We start from the raw sequence: 19,459 nt of genomic DNA, 5'->3' as shown, positions 1-19,459 counted from the left end.
ACAAGCCAGAGGAGACATCCTTGATTCATCCCCCCAGTGAGAGTGCTGGGATTTAAAAAAAAGCCAGGAAAAAGAAAAGAAAAGGGAATTTCCCCCCTTGTCCATTGATTCCGGTGGTGCCACAGGGAAGCCAGCTGCTCCAAGGGCTGGAGAAGGGATTTTCTCCTCTGGAGAAGCAGAGGAGGAGCAGCACCTCGGGAAGGATTCCAGGATGTTTTTATCCACCCCCCGTGCCTCCCCCCAGCCTGTCAGCTCCCAGCCTGCCAGGGATGCCAGGGAGCTTCCGCAGCGAGGCGGCTCCGGCATCCCACCCTGCTCCCTCTCGCTCTGGGTGAAAACCCCCCCTCCCCAGCCTCTTCCTGCCTCACCCCAGAGCCGAGAAACCCCACAGGGACCCCAAATCCCTCGGCAGCACCCCCATGTCCCCTCCCCGAGGTGGCACAGGCAGGATCTGGTGTGGCAGCGCCGCAGAGCCCCGAGCTCAGCAGGCCCAGCTCATCCTGTCTGCAGCTCATTACACCCTTTTAATGAGATATGTGCTGGTTTTACATCCATTTCCCGTTCCCGATAACGCCCTGCCCTATAAAACTGCGCTGTTATCCTCGCCGAGGTGAGGGGAAGAATACATTTCCTCACAGGCTGCCTGCATTAATTTTGCAGCGAGTGCCATCAAAGATTTAATCTCCAGCTCCTCTTTTGTTAATGGGATTAGGAGAACTTATTTACTGATTTAATTAATTGGCCTGTCTTGCGCTCAGCCGAAGGCTCAGAACCTTCCCGGGTTTGGGGCTGAGGAGAGCCGAGTGTTGCTTCATTTCGGAGGCTGCGAGGAGCACGTACCTGTGAGCTTTAAATAATTGAAATTCCTCCTGACAGCGCATTAAAAAGAGGGGAGGAAGGAGCTTTCTCTTCAGCTTCCTCTCCCCTCCCCCCCTCAGCGAGCTGTGCCACACCGTCGCTGAAATATTCCATAGATAAATTCCATAACCCTCCAGAACCTGGGACCCCTGGATTTGGTCCTGCTTCATCCTTGCCAAAATCAGGGATTGATCCATTTATCCGCCTCTTATCCCTCTGAAACCCCCAGGGATGGTGCTGGGAGGGTCCTGAGCTGCAAACCTGGGGCTGGAGGAGCAGCACCATGGTTTTATTTAGGGGAGCAGCACCCTGACACCTCTGAATGATTTTATTTAGGGGAGCAGCACCCCTGACACCTCCGATTTTATTTAGGGGAGCAGCACCCCCGACACTTCTCCATGGTTTTATTTAGGGGAACAGCACCCCTGACACCTCTGAATGATTTTATTTAGGGGAGCAGCACCCCTGACACTTCTCCATGGTTTTATTTAGGGGAACAGCACCCCTGACACCTCTGAATGATTTTATTTAGAGGAGCAGCACCCCTGACACCTCTGAATGATTTTATTTAGGGGAGCAGCACCCCTGACACCTCCGATTTTATTTAGGGGAGCAGCACCCCCGACACTTCTCCATGGTTTTATTTATGGGAGCAGCACCCCTGACACCTCTGAATGATTTTATTTAGGGGAGCAGCACCCCTGACACTTCTCCATGGTTTTATTTAGGGGAGCAGCACCCCCGACACCTCTCCCGTGGCTTTATTTAGGTCACCCTGTGCTCGACGGCCCCGCTCGCAGCGGGGGAGGTTGGACTTCACACTCCTGCTCCCGGAGCTGCTTTTCTAGGTCACCAACCCACAGCGGTGGTTTAAAATAGAGCCTCTCCACTTCCCATTCCCACGGCCGGGGGCTGCTGCCGTGCCCGGGCTGTGGCAGCCGCCAGCCGGAGGGAAGGGATGGGGACAGGGCGGCTGCGATCCCGGGATTGGGTGTGCGGGAATGCCGGGGGCCAGCGCTGCACCCCAAAAACCCCCGGCTCCAGGGTGGGCTCGCGGGAGCCGGCAGTCCCTGCAGGTGCTGCTGTCCCCAAGGCCGGCGCCCCGCGGCACTGGGTGGCACCTCCGTGCCGCAGCCGGTGGCCAAGGACAATCCCCCCGCGCCAGACTCGATATAAAGGGATCCCAGATCCCAGCTCAGCCCGGGAGGAGCCGCCTCCAGCAGCGATTTTGGATCCATCTGCAGTCATGAATTCCCAGCCCAAGCCATGTCCAGGCTGTTCCCGGCCGGCACAGAAAGCTGGGAGCGCTCTCCCGTGGGGAGGGGGTGGCTCCCGTGTGCAGCAGGGAGGCGTCGTCCCGCTCCTATCTCCCTTCCCAATGGAAATTTTGCACTGGGAAAGCAAAGGCCGGCCCGGCAGGTGTCTGCTGGCTCCACATCCCGGCTCCAAGAATATCCTCCTGCTCTGCCAGCACACGGAGAAGGATTTCAGCTGGCGGCTCCCCCGCCCCTTCCCAGCCGGAGCATCGCGCATGGGTCACAGGGAGAGGCACAAAGGCTGCCAGGCAGTGCGGATGGCAGTGCCAAGCACCGGGAAGGCCGGGACTGGTCCCGAGCTGGATCCATGGAATTCATCCTCTGATTTTTCCGAGTGACTATCCACAGGTTGTTATCCCATCCAGGGACTCCCTGGCAGCACACAGTGGGATTTGGGATCTGTCTGTTGTTAGAGGGTCCCTTTTCCCACACCCTGGGCATTCTGCTCTGCTCCTGCTTTCCCAGAGAAGCTGTGGCTGCTCCATCCCTGGAAGTGTCCGAGGCCAGGCTGGAGCAACCTGGGATATTGGAATGTGTCCCTACCCATGGAGGGGGTGGGATGGGATGAGCTTTATGGTCCTTCCAACCCAAACCGTTCTATTATTCCATAAAAATGTCACTTCCCCATGGAGAGGGGAAAAATCTCTATTGGATCAGGAGCTTCCAGCAGCACACACCATTCCCACATGGGGATGAGCAAGGAGAACCTTTCCCAGCCACGCCTGTTGTTTAACAAGCTCTGGGATCGATGCTGTCACCGAGTCCTGTCCAGCACTGCCACACACAGGGATTTGGCTGTCGAGTCTTCCCAGCATGGAATGATCAATCCCAGGGGCAAATCCCAGCCTGGCCAGGAAGCTCCAGGGCAGGCAGAGGGTCCAGGATGTGGATTTGGGATCTCAACTCAGCATCCCATGGGACACACTCAGAGCCACCAGCATCTCATTCCAAGGGCTGTTTTCCAGTTTGTTTTGCTTCCCAGCAAATCCTGCAGGATATCGATCCCTGCTCAGAGGAATTCAAGCAGCAGCAGCTGAGATTCCCACAGGAGAAGGGAAAGGTTGCCAGGCCTGCAGCACAAGGCTTTAATTTGGGAGCTGGGAACGGGCTGGAGCCTCACAGGATGTGGGATGGGATATTTCCAACTGCCGGAGTGCCCTGATTTGGGAATAAACTCAAGTGATATCCCCCATTCCAGGCAACACATCCTGCTGGGATGGCTCCTCACAGAGCAAACTGGAATTCTGCAATTTCCCGGCCCCTGGAAGGGTTAATCCTGGAGCATCTCTCCATGAATATTCTCTCCAACACCTGCATCTCCTCGGCAGGGGAGGGAGAGGAGAGGCTTTGAGAGATGCCAGAACCGTGGCTTTGATCTTCAGTGGAGTCACCTCTCTGCTGCTTAAAGGAAAAACAACCTCTGGGCTTTGATATTCCTGAGCAGACAATCACCGGGAGAAAACATTCCTGAATGCACAAACACTGGGAGAAAACAGCAGTTAGCGTGTATTCCCGCTGGATAAAGAGGGTTTTTGTGGGAAAACCTCCTCCCAGGAGGGTGTTTGTACCTTCCTTTTTCCAGGAGAATGTGGAGAAGGTCAGGGAAAGTCACCCGGATCAGCCCAATAAACGCAGGTCGCCCGTGGCCGGGCAGCTGTGGCCGCTGGCTTGGGATTTATCATTCCATGGGCTCCTCCTGAGGATAAAACGCTGCTCCTGGAGCTGTGACCCGGGAAGGGGCTGGGCATTCCCTGGATGGACACACGGACACAGGGCCGGGATCCCTCCGGGATGCCACAGCCAGGGATTGATTGTGGTGCTGCTGCCCAGCATTCCCATGTGGGGCTTTCCAGGCTTTTTCCATCTCCTCGGCTGAGCAGCTGCTCCTGCTGCAAAGGGAGATTTTCCCAGCTCCCTGGCAGCGGGAGGGATTGTAGGGAAAGAGTTAAGGCAGGATACAGCTCAGGATCTCAGTGGTCCCTTTCCCAAAGGATGCTCTGGTGCAAGGACCCCGCGCTGAGTTCCCGTTCCCACTCCGTGCTCCAACAGGGCCACAAATGCACCTGGAAACCCTGACCTGAATTCCCATGGGAACCTGACCACAACTGGCTGTTCTTTCCCAGAGGATAAGGTCTGGGGGTTTGGCAAATTCCATCTTTTCTCCAGCAGACGCAGCCAAAACCAGAGATGGATGCTCCGCTCCGAGTCCTGCACTGGGATATGATAAGAGATAATAAACGAGTTCTATTGACAAGGGAGGAAAGGAAATGACTTGGCAGTAGCTGGAGCCTGCATCCAACCACAGGGATTTGGCTGGAGGCAGCACAAGATCCCTGGAGCAGCCGGCAGAGCCAGGAGAAGGCACCTGGGCAGTGCCAGCCCCGCTCCAGCCGATGGATTGGGATTGACAGCCTGGAATCCTGTGGCTGTAACTGCACATCCACAGAGCCAGGGCTTCCAGGTGGGAATCTAACCCATCCCTGCATCCCTGCTCAGGAAGGGAGATCCAGCAGGAAGGAGCCTGGGGTTTAACACCAGTGGGAAAGGTAGGAAAGGTGATGAGGACATCATGGAAGCACCCGCATGACAGCCATATCCAGCCGGGATCCCTTGGAAGAGGCCATCCACCACCAGAACCAGCCTGTGCCAGAGCTCCTCCTCTTAAAACAGAAGGAAAAAAAGATCTTAAAAGAACCCAGGATGAGCTGCTCTCCCTGGACAGCCCCCCCACCACAGCCCAAGTCCAAATTTCCCTCCAAAACCTGAGTGGGATTTGGAGTTCAGGGGATCAGAGCAGGGGGTTTGGCGAATCCAGCCCTTTCTTCATCAGCGCTGCTTGTCCTCATCTTCTGCCACAGTCGCCACACCGTGGGTGGCTCCTGTCACCCCCTGTCACCCCCTGTCACCGTGTCCCAGTGCCCAGGGTGGCACTGGGGACAGCAGGATGGAGCACATGGCTCCTTCCAGCGCTGATGGATCAATAAATTTTCATCTGCATCACTCTGTGCCTTTGCAGGGAAATAAATCCAACACGTAGGACACGGAGCAGCCGGATCCAGGTCCTGTTCCATGGGACAAAACACCCCTTGCTCCATCCCAACAGGACAAGGTGCGAATCCAAGCTGAATCCAAGACAAGGCACAGCCAGAACTGGAAGTCATCCCAACCCTGGGCTGCTCTGTGCTTTTTTCCCCTGGATTTCTTCATTTCCTTCAGTTCCTTTGAATCCTGGATACCATCCCAGGGGAGCTTTCCCCATCTTGGAGAAATCCTGTCCTGCTGCCGGGCGGGGAAGGTCCTTCGCAGCCCATCCTCAGGAGAAACCTCTGGGATCACCCGAGTGGTTGGAGATGGATGGGAGGCACCGGGAAGGTCCCGGCTCCAGCCCTGAGCTCAAGGAGTGCAAAACCTTCCTGGTGGGAAAAAAGGGAAGGAAGGAAAAGGATAAAAGGGGGGAAAGAAGGAAAAGAGGAAGGAAGGAAGGAAGGAATCAAGGAATCAAGGAAGGAGCGAGCAGTGCTCCAGCCAGCATGGGAACCACCAATCCTGCCACCACAGCTGGAATTTTACACCTTTTTTCCCCCTCCACCTCCCCAAACGTGCCTCTCCCAGAGCCTCCAGCATCCCAGAGGCCCCAAACCCACCCAAATCCATTCCCAGGACCCTCTCCAGAGCTCCAGGCAGTCTGAAAACAGCTTCTCTTTCTCTTTTTCCCAAATCTCTGCCCTGGGAGGGAAGTCAGGAGTGGTGCCAGCCCCTTCCCAGCTGTCCAGGCTGAGCCTGTTCTTTTCCAGGGCTGTAAATCCTGACACAGAGCCTTTTTTCCCCCCCTGCTTTTTCCCATTTGGCAGCCGTTCAGGTTGTATTTGTGTTTTGGCTGCCAGCAATGCAGCATTTACAAACCTGCCCTGGATTTATCCGCTGCAGAGTCGGGCACGGAATTACGCGACACAAAAGTTTGGGATGGGTTGGGAAAGGCAATTTGTAACAGCCGGGATGCGCTGCTGGGCCTCCTCCACCCACATCCCGCTTCTCCTGCCTCGGCTCCTTCCGCAGGGTGGATTAAATGCACATTTTCCCTTCCTTCCCACCCTCCCAGCTGAGTTTTCCCCCTGCGGCATCTCCAGCAGTGATTCCCCACAGGTCAGCCCCACCCCTCTCCTAATTTTGGGGTTTTCCTGGAAGAACTCGTGGTCCCACGGACTTTCCTCCCCGTGGAAAGGGGGTGCTGAGTGGATCCTCCAGCGACACAGCAGATTCCAGGCTGGGAAAGGCTTGAAGGTGCTGGCATGCCTGGCCCCATTCCCGCTGGTCCCCGTGCCTGGAATTCCCCTGGAGAAGGCGGCAGGGCCCCGCTGGGACATCTCCCAGGAGCTGAGGATGCTCATCCCGTCCACCCAGCGAGTGGAACAGCGGAGGGGTGATGACAGCCAGGGCAGGTGCTGCTGGGAGGTGCCAAAGCTCTTCCCAAGGGATTTTCCCATGACAGGGACACTCTGTTCCACTGCTCAAACTGGCAGAAATCCATACGGCTTTGGAGACATCCCACCTTCCCCAGACAGCCCGGGGTGGGATGAGCGTCACGCTCCAGAAATGACTCCTGCATCCATGGAACAGATGCCAGAGGGATCCAGCACCAAGGAAGGACCGAGGAGAGCAGCTGGAGCAGGGATATCCTGGCATTATCTGGGATATCCTGGATCCTGGAGCACATCCCTCCCTGCTGAGCCAAGCCTGGGGATTAAATTCAGTCACCCAGAGTTTCTCCTTTGCAGTGACTCAGCCCTGAGCTATCAAAACTGGCTGATGAAGGGGTTTCCTTCCCAAAACTGTAAACAATTCATCCAAACAGTGCCTGGAGGCTCCCAAACCAGAGGACTTTCCCGAGCCAGGGCTGGATCCAACAGGGCTGTGTGGAGTTTGTGGCCAACGAGCCCCTGCTTTGTCATTTTGGGGTTCAATTGCTCCAGGAGAGAAACCAGCAGCACAATGAATTGAGAGAAAATCGAGCTCAGAGCAAAGAGTGCAGCTGAAATTTCGGGGCCAAAATGTTCCTGAGCTCCCAAACTCCCGGGACAAGGAGAACATCAATAATCCCAGAGGAGCTGGCACCGGGCAGGAGCCTCACAAGGAAAACTGGCGCCTCTCGTTCCCTAATCAGAGCTGATGGGGACTTCAGAGCAGGATTTTGGTGCATTCACCTGCAGGACAGAGACCCAGCCAGATCCTCTCTGAGTCACAGGCACTGGCATCGGCTGAGGTGGCCGAAAATGAGGCAGGGAGGGAATTTTGGGAGCAGGGTGATGCTCAGCGACATCCTCGGCTTCCCAAGGGGACCGGAGATCTCAGCATCTCCAGCTAATCCCGTTTTTAACTCCTCTCTGAACTTCCAGCTCCCTCTCTCCCCGTCAGGGTTTAACTGTTCCAGCTCCCCCTGTGCATCCATGACCCTGCCAGTGGGAAAATGAAGGAATTGGATTTAATTCCGCCCCCATCACTCGGCGAGTCCCGATCTCTCACCAGCAGCCCCAACCCAACGCCACCATTTCCTTCCCCCGGGGCGACTCCTCATTTCCATCGGGATAATTGATATTCTGGCTCGTTAGGTTTTAACGCACAGCTTCCAGAGCTTATTTGAAATTCACTGGAGCTTCCCCAGCTCCAAAGGATTTAAGAGCTGGGGGGGAGGGGGGGAAAAAAAAAAAAAGGAAAAAAAGGGTTTCTGGAATTCTTCACAGCTCCAGAGGCAAAGGACGGAGCGGCTCCATCTGCTCCGCAGTGCAGCGGGAGCAGGGATCGAGTAAATCAAGGGGGTGACGCAGCGATCCCTCCCTTCCTTCGGCAGCACCGCCGCTCTCTCCCGCCAGGCACATGGAGAAATCCCCTCCGGCAGCGGGAAAAATTCCTGCCTGGCTTCCCGGTGTTCCCCGAGAGGGACAGCGGCAGCGCCGGGACGCTGCGCCGGTGAAAGGCTGGGACGCGGAGGGGACCAGGAGCCGCGGCTTGGTTTGAGCATTCCTCAGGCAGGGATGAGCTCGGTGTGGAACTGTGGGAGCTGGGATGGCTCCGGGGGGTGGGATGGGCATTCCCCATGATCCAGACAGCGGCGACAGCCGGGCAAGGAGGTGTGCATGGAGCCCAGCTCAAAGGGCTCATCCTGGGAATCCCAGATGGCATCACTGAAGCACGGAATCACAGGATGGGTTGGCTTGGAAGGGGCCTCAGAGAGCACCGGGTTCCAATGGGCAGGGAGAGCTTCCAGTAGGAATGGGGATAAGGATTGGGATGGGGACAGGGCCAAAGGATGCACTTCCCATGCCATGATGGGAACCAGGGCTGCCAGGACAAGGGAAATAAATCCCAGTGCTCAAAGTGCCTGGCAGCCTTGCCTTGCCTTGCCTTGCCTTGCCTATCCATCGAGGGACTAAACCCCTTCCCAGGGGATTCTCTCCAGGGGTTTGGGGCAGGCAGGGTGGGATCAGAAGGGCTCGTCCCTGGCTCACAGATCAATAGGGAGTGGGCACCCCCTGAGCTGCGCAGCACCCGTGGAGGAAGGAGAGATCCCGGGGATTTTTCTCTCTTTCTTCCCTAATTCCCACTGAGCCCAAAACCACGTTCTAGGACAAGCTGTGGAATACTCCAGAATCGAGAAAGACGAGACGAGGAGCCAGAGGGGAAAGCAAATGGAGTTCTTCTGCTGCCTGATTTTTCTTCCCCCTCCCCCCTTCTTCTTTTTTCTTCTCTTTCTTCTCCTGATTTCCCTCCTTTTTCCCTTCACACCCCCGCCTTTTTCTTCCCTTTGTTCTTTTCCCTAGAATCATGAAGGTTGGAAAAGACCTCTCTAAGATCACAGGATTCGCATTTGCTTCCCTTCCTTCTTATTATTCCCTTTCTTCTTTTTTTCCCTCCCTTTTTTTTTCTTCTTTCTTCCTTTTCTCCTTTTTTCCCCTCCCTTTTTTTTCTTCTTTCTTCCTTTTCTCCTTTTTCCCCCCCCTCTTTCTTCTTTCTCCTTCCCTTTCTTTTTTCCAGCCTGTTTTTCCCCTTTCTTACTCCGGCTGCCTCCTGACAATCCAGGAACCTTTCACCCCACAGAGCCAAGAACTGGAGGCTTCAAGAGAGAGGACAGGAAGGGAAATTTAAAGGATGTCAAAATCCTCGAGGACCATCACGGATTGTGCATCTTCGCCCCCAAGGCCGAGGCACTTCCGCCTCTTTTTCCTGCTTTTTTTCCGCTCCGAAAGAGAAGAAAAATAAGCGGGGAACAAACCGAGTGAATATTTGAGAGCAAATCCCTTCGCTCGGAGCTCTCCCGGCGCCGCGGCCTCTCAAAGGAGATGGGATTTTCCCCCCCGGAAAACGATCCGCTAATGGCATTCCAGAGACACCGGGAGAATCTAAAGGCACAAAAACTCTCGCCAGAGGCAGATTTTATAGGATTTGTTTGTCAGCGGCTCCCCCGCTGTGCTCACACCCCACCCTGCCCTGGAATTCCTCAGGGAATCACGGATAGGGATGCAGCTGCTCCCCCCAAATCCTCTGGACAAGAGGTTGGATTCCTGCGCTGTTGCCCATCCCAAAATCAGCTTTCCGGGAAGTCCAAAAGGATGTCAAGGTCCAGCCCCTGGTCCAGCCTTTCCTAGGCTGCTCCCCACAAACACAGCCCCTGGGAATCAAAACAGCTCCCAAAAGCAGATTTAATCCAAGGAAACCAAGAGGGAATTAAGGAATCCAAGAATCCCAGAGTGGTTTGGGTTGGAAGGGACCTTAAATCTCATCCCATTCCACCCCCCTGCTCCAAGTCCTGAGTTTTATTTTAAATTCAGCTCAGGATCCCTCAGCTCCCTCCTCTCTCCCAAGGCCCAGAGAGCAGCAAACAGGTACCCAAAGCCTCTCCACGGGGATCCCGAAGGATTCTGCCTCTGGAATCGCTTTGTTGAGTTGCACCGGGACACAACAAAGGCTGGTCTGACAAAGCCTCTCCTCTCTCCGCTGCGAAAGGGCTGAGACACAAAACCGGGAGGTGCCAGCGTGGAGAAAGGATTGAAGGGAAACCAGGGAGAGCTGGACACTGCTCGGGGACAATTAATTATTGTCAAAGCTGCAGAGGCAAATTCATAAAAGCCCCGCCGAGGAGGCAGCGGTAATGGGGCTTCAAGAGATTGATTGAAAAAATGAAATATACGGGGCAAAGTAGTTGCTGATTTGAAAGGGAGCAAAAGGAATGAGAGCAAGAGGTGCTTGGAAGAAATCCGTGGTTCCTATCCAGCCCTGGAGCCAACAGCTGCTGGGAATGCTGCTGATAAGGCAGAGAAATTGGGGTTATTTGACCCAGGAGATAAAGACTGAGCTGATGCCTTTGTGCCAAAGCCTGATGAGATATTTTGTGTAGCAACACACCAAAATAAACCAATAAATGGAGATAATTAATGCCAAACTTCTCAAGGATCAGCAAGATCTGGAGCAATCGAATTGGAGAGGTTTGAAAGCGCTGGCCAAGGAGTTATTTCCAGATATTATTTAAATTTTTTCCCTGCTTTTTAAGGCCTTTTAAAAAGTCTGCTCTGAATTCCAGCGGCGTTATTTATTTCCTCGTGGATTCCAACAATCCAAGTTGTTGGGCTGACACTGAAGCCAGGCAAAAAACAAGGGAAGATCCGAAACAGGACTGGCTTAATGAAGGAGTGGGATTTAATTAGTGCCAATCAGGACGCATTTTGGAAAAGCAGATTTCATGATCCCAGCTCTCCCTGAGATTCCCAAACGAGTTTGGGGCATTTGGTTTGACTGTGGATAACATTTGGATGGAGAAGCTGGAACAGTCTAAAAACCACCAGCAGAAGCTGTGAAAGCTCCAAGCAGCTGCTTCCCAAATACCAGGGAAGGGAGAGATGGATGCTGATGGGAACAGAATCGTGGAATAACAGTTCCTGGAATAACAGCTCCTGGAATAATGAGAGCTGGTAATGAAAGCAGATTTGGGGTAGCACCAAAGCTCAGGGTGAAAAATTCCGTAACACTGCAGGCCTGGGAATGGGGAAACATCTGGGAAATCAGAGCTGGAGGTTCCTTCTCCTCCCACCCTGTCTGGATGGACCCACGCACCCAGTTTGGGATATTGATGATCCCTGCAGCTCCAATCCGGGCTCCATCCCTGGATCTGCCTGCTGGCGGTGATTTTCCAGGCTGGGTTTGTGCTCTGGCTTTTATTCCTCTCCTGGGAAATCAGCAGCGAGCTCTGCAACAGGCAGCCAAAAAAGCAAAATGGGGGAAACAATCACTTATTAGGACAATGTGAGAAGGGAAGAGCTGGGAACTGGGATGGATCCAGGCCGGGATGAGGGCACAAGGATGGAGATGCTGCCGGTGCCTCCCCCTGGGAACAGGGATCGAGTGCGAGGAGGATCCCAGAGCCAAGATTCCTGAACGGGGAGTGGGAAGAGCAGCGCAGGGAGCAAAGGCAGCAGCTTGTGGCGGGCAGAGGCTCCTTCCTGCTCTGCAAACCCCTCACGTCCCCGCTGGGCGAGCGGAAAAATCCCCGCTTCCCACGGCTCCGGGCCCTCGGCATCCAGCCCGTGCTCCTGCGCCTCCGCGAGGGATGAGGGGACAGAACGGGACAGCCCGAGCCGGGCGCTGCCGCAATGTCACCTCTGTGCGGAGCAGCGCGGGCTCGTCAGCGTTCCCGTCTCCCGGAGCCGTGACAGGACCGGGAATTCATCCTGCAAGCTCGGCTGCACCTTGGGCTTGCAGGGTCTGGGAGCACAGGGTTGCTCCAGCATTCCCGTGGTGGTGCATCCCTGTCCTCCCCTCCTTCCCGCCACTGATTCCTGCTCCAGAGACCTCTCCCAAGCTGGGATTGATTTCTGCCCAGTGCCGGCATCTCCCAGTGCCTCAGGAGCACATCTCCTTCCCACCACATTCCCAAACCACAGCCAGCCTCTGGCAGAGCCCAAACGCTCCCATCGCGCTTCCCTGGAGAGTTCTATGCCCACGCAGGATCTTCTGGTTCATCCCCAGGCTGCGGGCATCCGTGTCCTCCCCCGCTGCCCCTCCTCCAGGAAAAAGCAGGAGGGAGGAGCACGAAGGACGGATCAGGTCAGGTTTGATGCTCGAGGGCACGGAGGCTCCGGAGCCAGCGTGTGACAAGGTTGGATGAAGCCTCCAGAGGTGACTCAGCGCTCGGGAGGACACCCAAGGATGCACATCCTGCGGCAGTGACCCGCGGATCCCAGCTCTTCCCAAAACCACGGATCACTGGCGGCGGCTTTGCTGGTTCCGAGGCAAAGCAGCACAGCCTGAGCTTCCCGAGGATTTGCTGGATAAATGTGCAGAGGGGACACACTGCCGGGAATTCCCACCCAGCAGCACCCACGGGGAGGGATCCCAGCAGGATCTCTCCCGGAGAATGCCGGGATGAGCTCTGCTCCTCCCGGAGAAGGTTAATTCCTGTGATCAGGGGGGAAAACATTACACCAGCTATCAGCAATTATCCCGTAAATCCAAACACGACAATGGCTGCAATTAACAGGATCCCACCCTGGCACTAATTACCCATCTGTGGGAGGGGAGGAGGGAGCCTGGAACCCACTGGAGCAGCAGATCCCAGCACCGGCTGGGAATATTCCTGGAAATCCCAAGGTGCCAAAATAGAAGAGTCAAGAGCGACTGGAGGGCTCCAGGGGTTCTCCCGCCTCCCAGAGACCCCTGGGTGTCCAGGGTCTTCCACAAAGCTCCTTAAAACTCCAGGAATCCAAGCCTTTCCCAGCAGCACCGTGGCACATTCCCAACCCTTGGATGTGCTGATCCTTGGTACTGCTGTCACACGGGATTTAATCCGGGAGAGGAGCTGATCCCATGCTCACCCTCCCCGCCTCAGAAACCCTCCAGGACCATTCCAAGGGTGTCACTGTGTGCCAGGAGGATCCCAGGGAATGTGTGGCGTGCAGCGAGCACCGTGCCTGCTCCACGCCTTCTTTTGGGAATGCTGAAAGCACCGGGACACCCGGCACAGCCGGATGAAACAACCACCCAACCCCTTTTCCTTCGGGCCCCATCCCCATCCATCCATCCCATGGATAGCAGAGCCACCTCCCCAGGTGGGAGCCAGGAGGATCCTGCTTCCTCCCAACTTTTAGCTCCTCCAAGAGGGATTTTTCCACTTTACTCCTTGAGTAACCTGTTGGTCCCTACTTGCAGCACACGGGTGGGGCTGCGGAGGGCGAGGCAGCGCAACAGCCGGGATGTCAGGAGGAATTACATCAATTACAGGAGAAAATTCCAGGGGGAAGCCACTTTCCTGATTCACATTGCCAACCAATTATCCCGCTGACAGCCCGGACGGCAGCGTTTTGTCGTGGCTGCAAGCTTGGGAAGGGAATTGTGTGGATCAGCTCATCCAGAGCCCCTTTCCCGAGCCCACTGCGCTGATCAGCAGCACACGCTGCGTTTGCCGGCCCCCAGTGATGCCCGGCGTGTGCCAGAGCTGATGGATTCCCAAGGAAAAGCAGCTCTGCCAGGGAAAGGCTGGAGATCGGTGAGTTCTCCCACCAGCACGAGCCGGGCTCAGCCATCCGTCCCAGGAACACGACGGATCCTTTCACTCGGAACAGCTGACGGCGAGACGGGCAGCCAAGGTCACGATTCCATCAGGAACACAAAGGGATTCGGCACCTCCAGGTGGGGAACACAGCCCTGGGTGACGGCTGCCCCCGGAGTGACACTGGCGCTGTCACCGAGGCGGCACTAACGGGGTCCAGCCAGGCTCAGTGGGTTTTGTTCAGGCACGGAATTCATCCCTGGTGTCTCATCGGCTGCCAGCTCTGTGGGAAGCCGCGGAGCTGGGAGCGATCCGGGGAGCCCTCGCAGCCTCAGGGGTGGGGTCAGCGCAGGACGCCCTAAAAACACCGCCCAGACAGAGAGATTTGGGGTGGAAAATGCAGCAAAGGAGCAGGGAGGGAGTCAGAGCATCAAACCCCAACCCAAGCATCAGCAGGAGTTTTAATCCCTGGCACGACCATGCCGGAAAGCAAAGGAAAATCTCCAGAGGTGAAAAGCTTCTGGAGAAGGAAAGGTTGTGTGGAGACCTCACAGCAACTTCTGGTATCTGAAAGGGCTACGAGGGAGCCGGAGAGGGAATTTCATCAGGAGCTGGAGTGGTGGGACAAGGGGGAATGGCTTCAAACCAAAAGAGAGGGGGTTTAGAGGGGATATTGGGAAGGAATTGTTCCCTGGGAGGGTGCTGAGGCCCTGGCACAGGGTGCCCAGAGAAGCTGTGGCTGCCCCTGGATCCCTGGCAGTGTCCAAAGCCAGGTTGGACATTGGGGCTTGGAGCACCCTGGGACAGTGGAAGTTGTTCCTGCCCGTGGCAGGGGGTGACACTGGATGAGATTTAAGATCCTTCCACTTATTAAACCAACCTCACCCCTGGGATTTGGACACTCTCACCCGTTGCTCTTGCCAAAACAAGGCGGTTTTGTTCCCAAGGTGTGCTCGGGACACTGCTCGGAGCCAGGACAGGGAGGTTTGGGGCTCTGCCTGGGAATCTGGGCTGGCAGGCAGAGCCACGGGGGCCTTCCCTCCCCTGGCCCTTGTTCCCATCGCACGGAGCTTTCCCAGGCGAGCAGGGTAAATATTTGCATCCTGGAGATCTAAAAGGAAAACCAAGCCAGCACCAGCTGCGTCCCTGAGGAAGAGTTTCTGACTCCGCCCATCCCTGCTCGTAAAACCCAATTCCTGGCTGGGCCGGGATCCTTTGGGAGAGGGGTTTCATTGGCGCTCGCTGCGGGAGCTTTCCAGCCCGTGCCAGGCTGGTTTGGGTAGCGAGGGGAGCAGCAGCTGCTCCCGCTCCTCTTCCAGCCCCAGCGAAGCGCCGGGAGCGGCAGCGGCTCCGGCTCCCCCAGGAATCCCAGCCAGCTCCCCCAGCCCCAGCTCCCACGGCAAAGGGACTTTCCCCCGTTTGTTCCCTGTGCCAAACCGAGCCCGGAGAGGATCAGGGCTGCCATTCCCACCGCTGCTCCTTCCCACGGGATCAGGAGCATCCTCCTGCCCCACATGGCAGCTTCCAGCTGGGCCATTCCTGGAGGAGAGGAATTCCGAAGGCTCTGAGAGCACAGGGATAAGCCCTGAGCTGGGAAAGCCCCATTCCACAGCAGGACGGGCATCCCATGGCAGCTCCCTCGGCAGCTTTCACCAGCATTCCCAACCTTTTGGCCATCCAGAGGCGCTCCCGGCACCACAACCCCACAGAGGCGGCCCCGGCCGTCCTTCCCAGCCTCCCAAACGCGCTCCCACCCTTTCCAAGGGGTCGGATCCTCAGCGGGGAAGGATCCCCGGGGCAGGCAGGTTGGGACAGGGCTGGCGATGCCACATGACACAGCATCCAGAGGGCCTTGAAATAAACTCCCCCTCCCTGCTCATTCCTGCCGAATTCCCTGCGGGAAGCAGGCGCCGGCACGTGTGCGGCCACACCCCCGCGTGTGCTCCCGGCGCCGCCGGCCCCGCAGGCAGCAGCGCACCCGTTATGTTCCAAAAAAAACACCTCCCCCCCCCCACCCCCCCCCCCCCCCCCCCCAAAAAAAAAGCGTTTTTAAAACCTCTCAGAATTTAGCAACAATCGCCATGGATACCAATCACCGACATCCCTGCGTTGCCATGGCAACGCCTTTCCCCATCCTGCCTGTTTGTCCTGGAGCTGACACACCATTTATCGGGAGCGATAGGGAGAGAATTTGAAAGCAACCTTCCCTCAGCGCACGGAAGCAGAAAAATCCTCCGTGAGGAAATCGCTATTAATAGAGATAAAACAGCTCCAGCACGGATCAGCCCCGGCCTGAGGAGCCCTGTGCTTGCACAGCGCTGCTAAATCCCAGGAAAACGCCACGGGGAAGGCGGGAAGGGGCAGGCAGGGATGGAAAACGGGAAGTCACAGCGATTTTTGCACGTTTAAAGCACAATTAATTAACGCCAAACCTGTAAGAGTGAGGCTGTGATGCAAAGGAATGGGATCCTGGCCCTGGGATGGTTTGGGAAACGCTGCTGGAGGCTGCCCTGGATGATGCCCTGTGGGTGATGCTTGGGGCTGGTGGCACCAGAGCCCAAAATAATCTCCTTTGTTCCAAAACTGGAGCTTCCAGGGGAGTGGATTTGGCAATCCAGCCCTGGGAACTGCACCTGGATGTCTCACTCAGGTTCTTGTGGTGCCGCTGGGGTAAAGAGAGTAAGTTTAGATGGGATATTGGGAATGTCCCACACTGTGAGGGTGGGCAGGCCCTGGCACAGGGTGCCCAGAGGAGCTGTGGCTGCCCCTGGATCCCCGGAAGCGTTCAAGGCCAGGTTGGATGGGGCTTGGAGCAACTTGGGATAGTGGAAGTGGCAGGAGTTGGAACAGGATGAGCTGTAAGGTGCCTTCCAAGCCAAACCAGCCTGGAATTCTCTCTGAAGTATCATCCCTGAAATGGGAATGACCACTTGAGGTCCTTGGACTGACTCAGCTGAATTCCAGGAGCAGTTTCCCAGACTGACATTCCTGGGTGGATCTCAGCCTGGGAAACGGACCAAAGAGAACAGCAATTCCTGCAGCCGCTGCTGATTTGGACAATTACGAGCTGCTGTGGATCAATAAGGTCAACTTCCAGCAGGTCCTTGTGGGAGAATCCTTAGGGATTGATTCCAGGCAGCTTTTGGTGCAATCCCTTTATTAGGGACAGCAGCAGGCTCCGGAGCACAGAGCTGGGAAGGAGGCGAGGGCAGGACCCTGGGAATGGCAGAGATCCAGCAGGGATGCTCCAAGTGCTGCCTTCCCTGAGCTCAGGAGCCTCGAGGGATGGGAATCAACAGGCAATATCCCAAATCTCTGATGGGCTGGAGGGCTTGGGAGCCTGAAGGATGGGAACACATTCCGCACCCATCCCGCCACCCAGTCCACAAATACAGAACCTCAATGCACAAAGATCAGTGGGATCAAGGAGTTTGGAAAAGCCACCGCTCGTCTGTATTTCTCTCTCCAACACTTTGTATCTCTCAAGTGCCATCCACAGCCAGAAATACCCATGGGACTGGCACCAAATTAAAAATTCCAGCCAGGAAAACAATCCTAAACTCCAGCTCAGACATAACACCATTAAATAAAAAGAGCAGAAGGAATCGCAGCACTTCTCAGCCTGATTCCCAGCACAAGAGAGACGAGGGAGTTCCTCCCCCTCCCATTCTCAACGACACAGATAAGGAGATTGGGAAAAGCAGAAGAATCCAAAGACTTTTCCTCCATCAGGAGCAAACCTGCACAGAGTCAGGAAAAGCAGGGAGCTGTCAAGATGAGATGTGCTAAAAATGTCACAGCCCTTCCAACACTCGAGGCATTCCTTGGGAGAGCTGGGATTTTTCAAATCCAATGTTTTGATCTCGGCATTGTTCCGCTGCCTGGCTCCGTGGGGAAAACGGGAAGAGAGCAGCATATTAAGGATGCTTTGAAGGTATCTTTCCCAAGATTTACCAAAGACAAAGGGAAAAATTAGAGACACACTCGAGCCTCAGGCCCCTGTTCAAGGCAAAGGAAGATTTCCAGGAGTTGAGGCACAAGAGCCACGCGCTGAGCTCTGGGGCGATCCCGAGAAAAGGCCTGGGAATGGGAAGGCTCCAAAGGCACAACCAGGGACATGAAACAGGAATTGCCACCCGAAAACAGAACCTGGTTTGCACCAGCTCTGCCAAGAGAGTTGGGCTGGAAAAACAATTCCTCAGGACACAGCAAAGATGTGGATTGAAGGACATCTTCCCTTTTCCTGCCCCGTTCGGGAGAGCAGCTGCGTGACTCAGAATTCCCTCAACCCATAGTGCACAGGAATTCATCCTGGAGAACAGTCAGCCAAAGTTTCAAGGGTTTAGGGAGATAAAGAAACTCGTCCTTGAGCAATATCTGATCACCTCTGTTTGTACAAACACCAAGAACGCCGCAAGAATAAATGGGTTTATACTCACCTACGTGGGAAACACGGACAGCTGGGAGCAGCAGGAGGGGCTGGAAGTGTCACCCTAAGCAGGAGGGGCTGGAAGTGCCACCCCAAGCAGGAGTCAAAGCCAGGAGACACCAAGCATCACCCCAGCACCATCACTTTCAATCTTTGTCAAAGTCCTCAGATTGGAACCTTCCCTCCCTCCCCTCCTTCCCTTTTTCCCTCCCTCCCTCCCCAGCCCCGGCAGGGATTACAAAACCACCCAGAGATGGATGCAAACTGTTGGATGTGTTCATAAAAACAAATAAATCCATCTTCCTCCGTGGGATAATCGCCTTAGAGCCAAGCTGCTGCTCCACAAAGCTCCTGGCCTTGTTTGGATCCTGCTGCCGACCCCCGGCTCTGCCTCCTTCCTGCCATTTCACTGGATTATCTCCAGGATGAGCCTCTGCCTTGAGATTAAAGCTTGTTTTACTCCAGATTCCGCTGCTGTTCAACCAGCACTGCTTGGGTTGAGCTGATTTATTCCCTGGAAAGTTCCAGCTCCGTTTTTAACGCTCAGCCCCGAAAGCGGGAGCGAGGGAGAGGCAGCACTCAGTGGGACCTTCCTGGGATTCAAAGCCCTTCAGGCAGGCTGGTTTCTGGGATCAACAACAGCAAGGACAGCCCTTGTGGGAACATTCCCAATGGATTTGAGAAGGAAAAACCAGTATCGATGGACCTAAGTTATGGAAAACCTCAGGGCAGGCGTTCGCTCCTCCGCTCTGGCCCAGAGGATGCAACATTTTGGGAAGTGCCTGGCTCCAAGTGCGAGGGAGTCAGGAATGCTGAGAGCTTTTGAAGAGCGGCAGGAGGAGCAGCTGGCAGAGGAGCCTGGGATAGGATCCAGCTCCTGCTCCGAGCACCAACCCCTCCCTGGAGTCCCTGCACGGGGCCGGCATTAAAGGACCTCGGAAACAGCAGATCCCCAAAAACAAACAGAGCAAGAGGTGGAAGACAGAAGGAAGGAGCAGCAGGAGTGGGAGCAGCAGCTTCTCTCCCTCATCCCAGCAGAGCTGGCTGGAGCTGAGGGTGACGTGGAGAGAGAAAGAACAGGATTGTCCTTCCTTCCCAGTGAAAACCGATCACACACAAAGAGCAAAAGGAGAGGCCAAGCTCCTTCCAGCTTCGAGCACGGAATCGCAGAATCCTGGAATGGTTTGGCTTGGAAGGGGTCTTAAGGATCATCCAGTTCCATCCCCTGCCTCTATCCCAGGCTGCTCCAAGCCCCGTTCAACCTGGCCTTGGACACTTCCAGGGGTGGGGCAGCCACAGCTGCTCTGGGAATTCCATCCCAGT

General features: G+C 55.7%; 1 long non-coding RNA gene across 1 annotated transcript; it reads right to left on the bottom strand.

Moving 5' to 3' along the window:
- Window positions 1-1,245: 1,245 nt before the first annotated feature.
- Window positions 1,246-18,304, bottom strand: LOC109144409. Its single transcript, XR_005603175.1, has 2 exons — window positions 18,147-18,304; window positions 1,246-7,624 (listed from the first exon to the last, which is right to left on the bottom strand). It is a non-coding gene; the product is annotated as an uncharacterized LOC109144409 (long non-coding RNA).
- Window positions 18,305-19,459: the final 1,155 nt, after the last annotated feature.

Source organism: Corvus cornix, chromosome 15, assembly GCF_000738735.6.
Source record: "Corvus cornix cornix isolate S_Up_H32 chromosome 15, ASM73873v5, whole genome shotgun sequence".
NCBI classification, from domain to species: Eukaryota; Metazoa; Chordata; class Aves; order Passeriformes; family Corvidae; genus Corvus; species Corvus cornix.
Note: the sequence above shows the minus strand (reverse complement) of the source record. Positions and strands in the feature narration are given on the sequence as shown.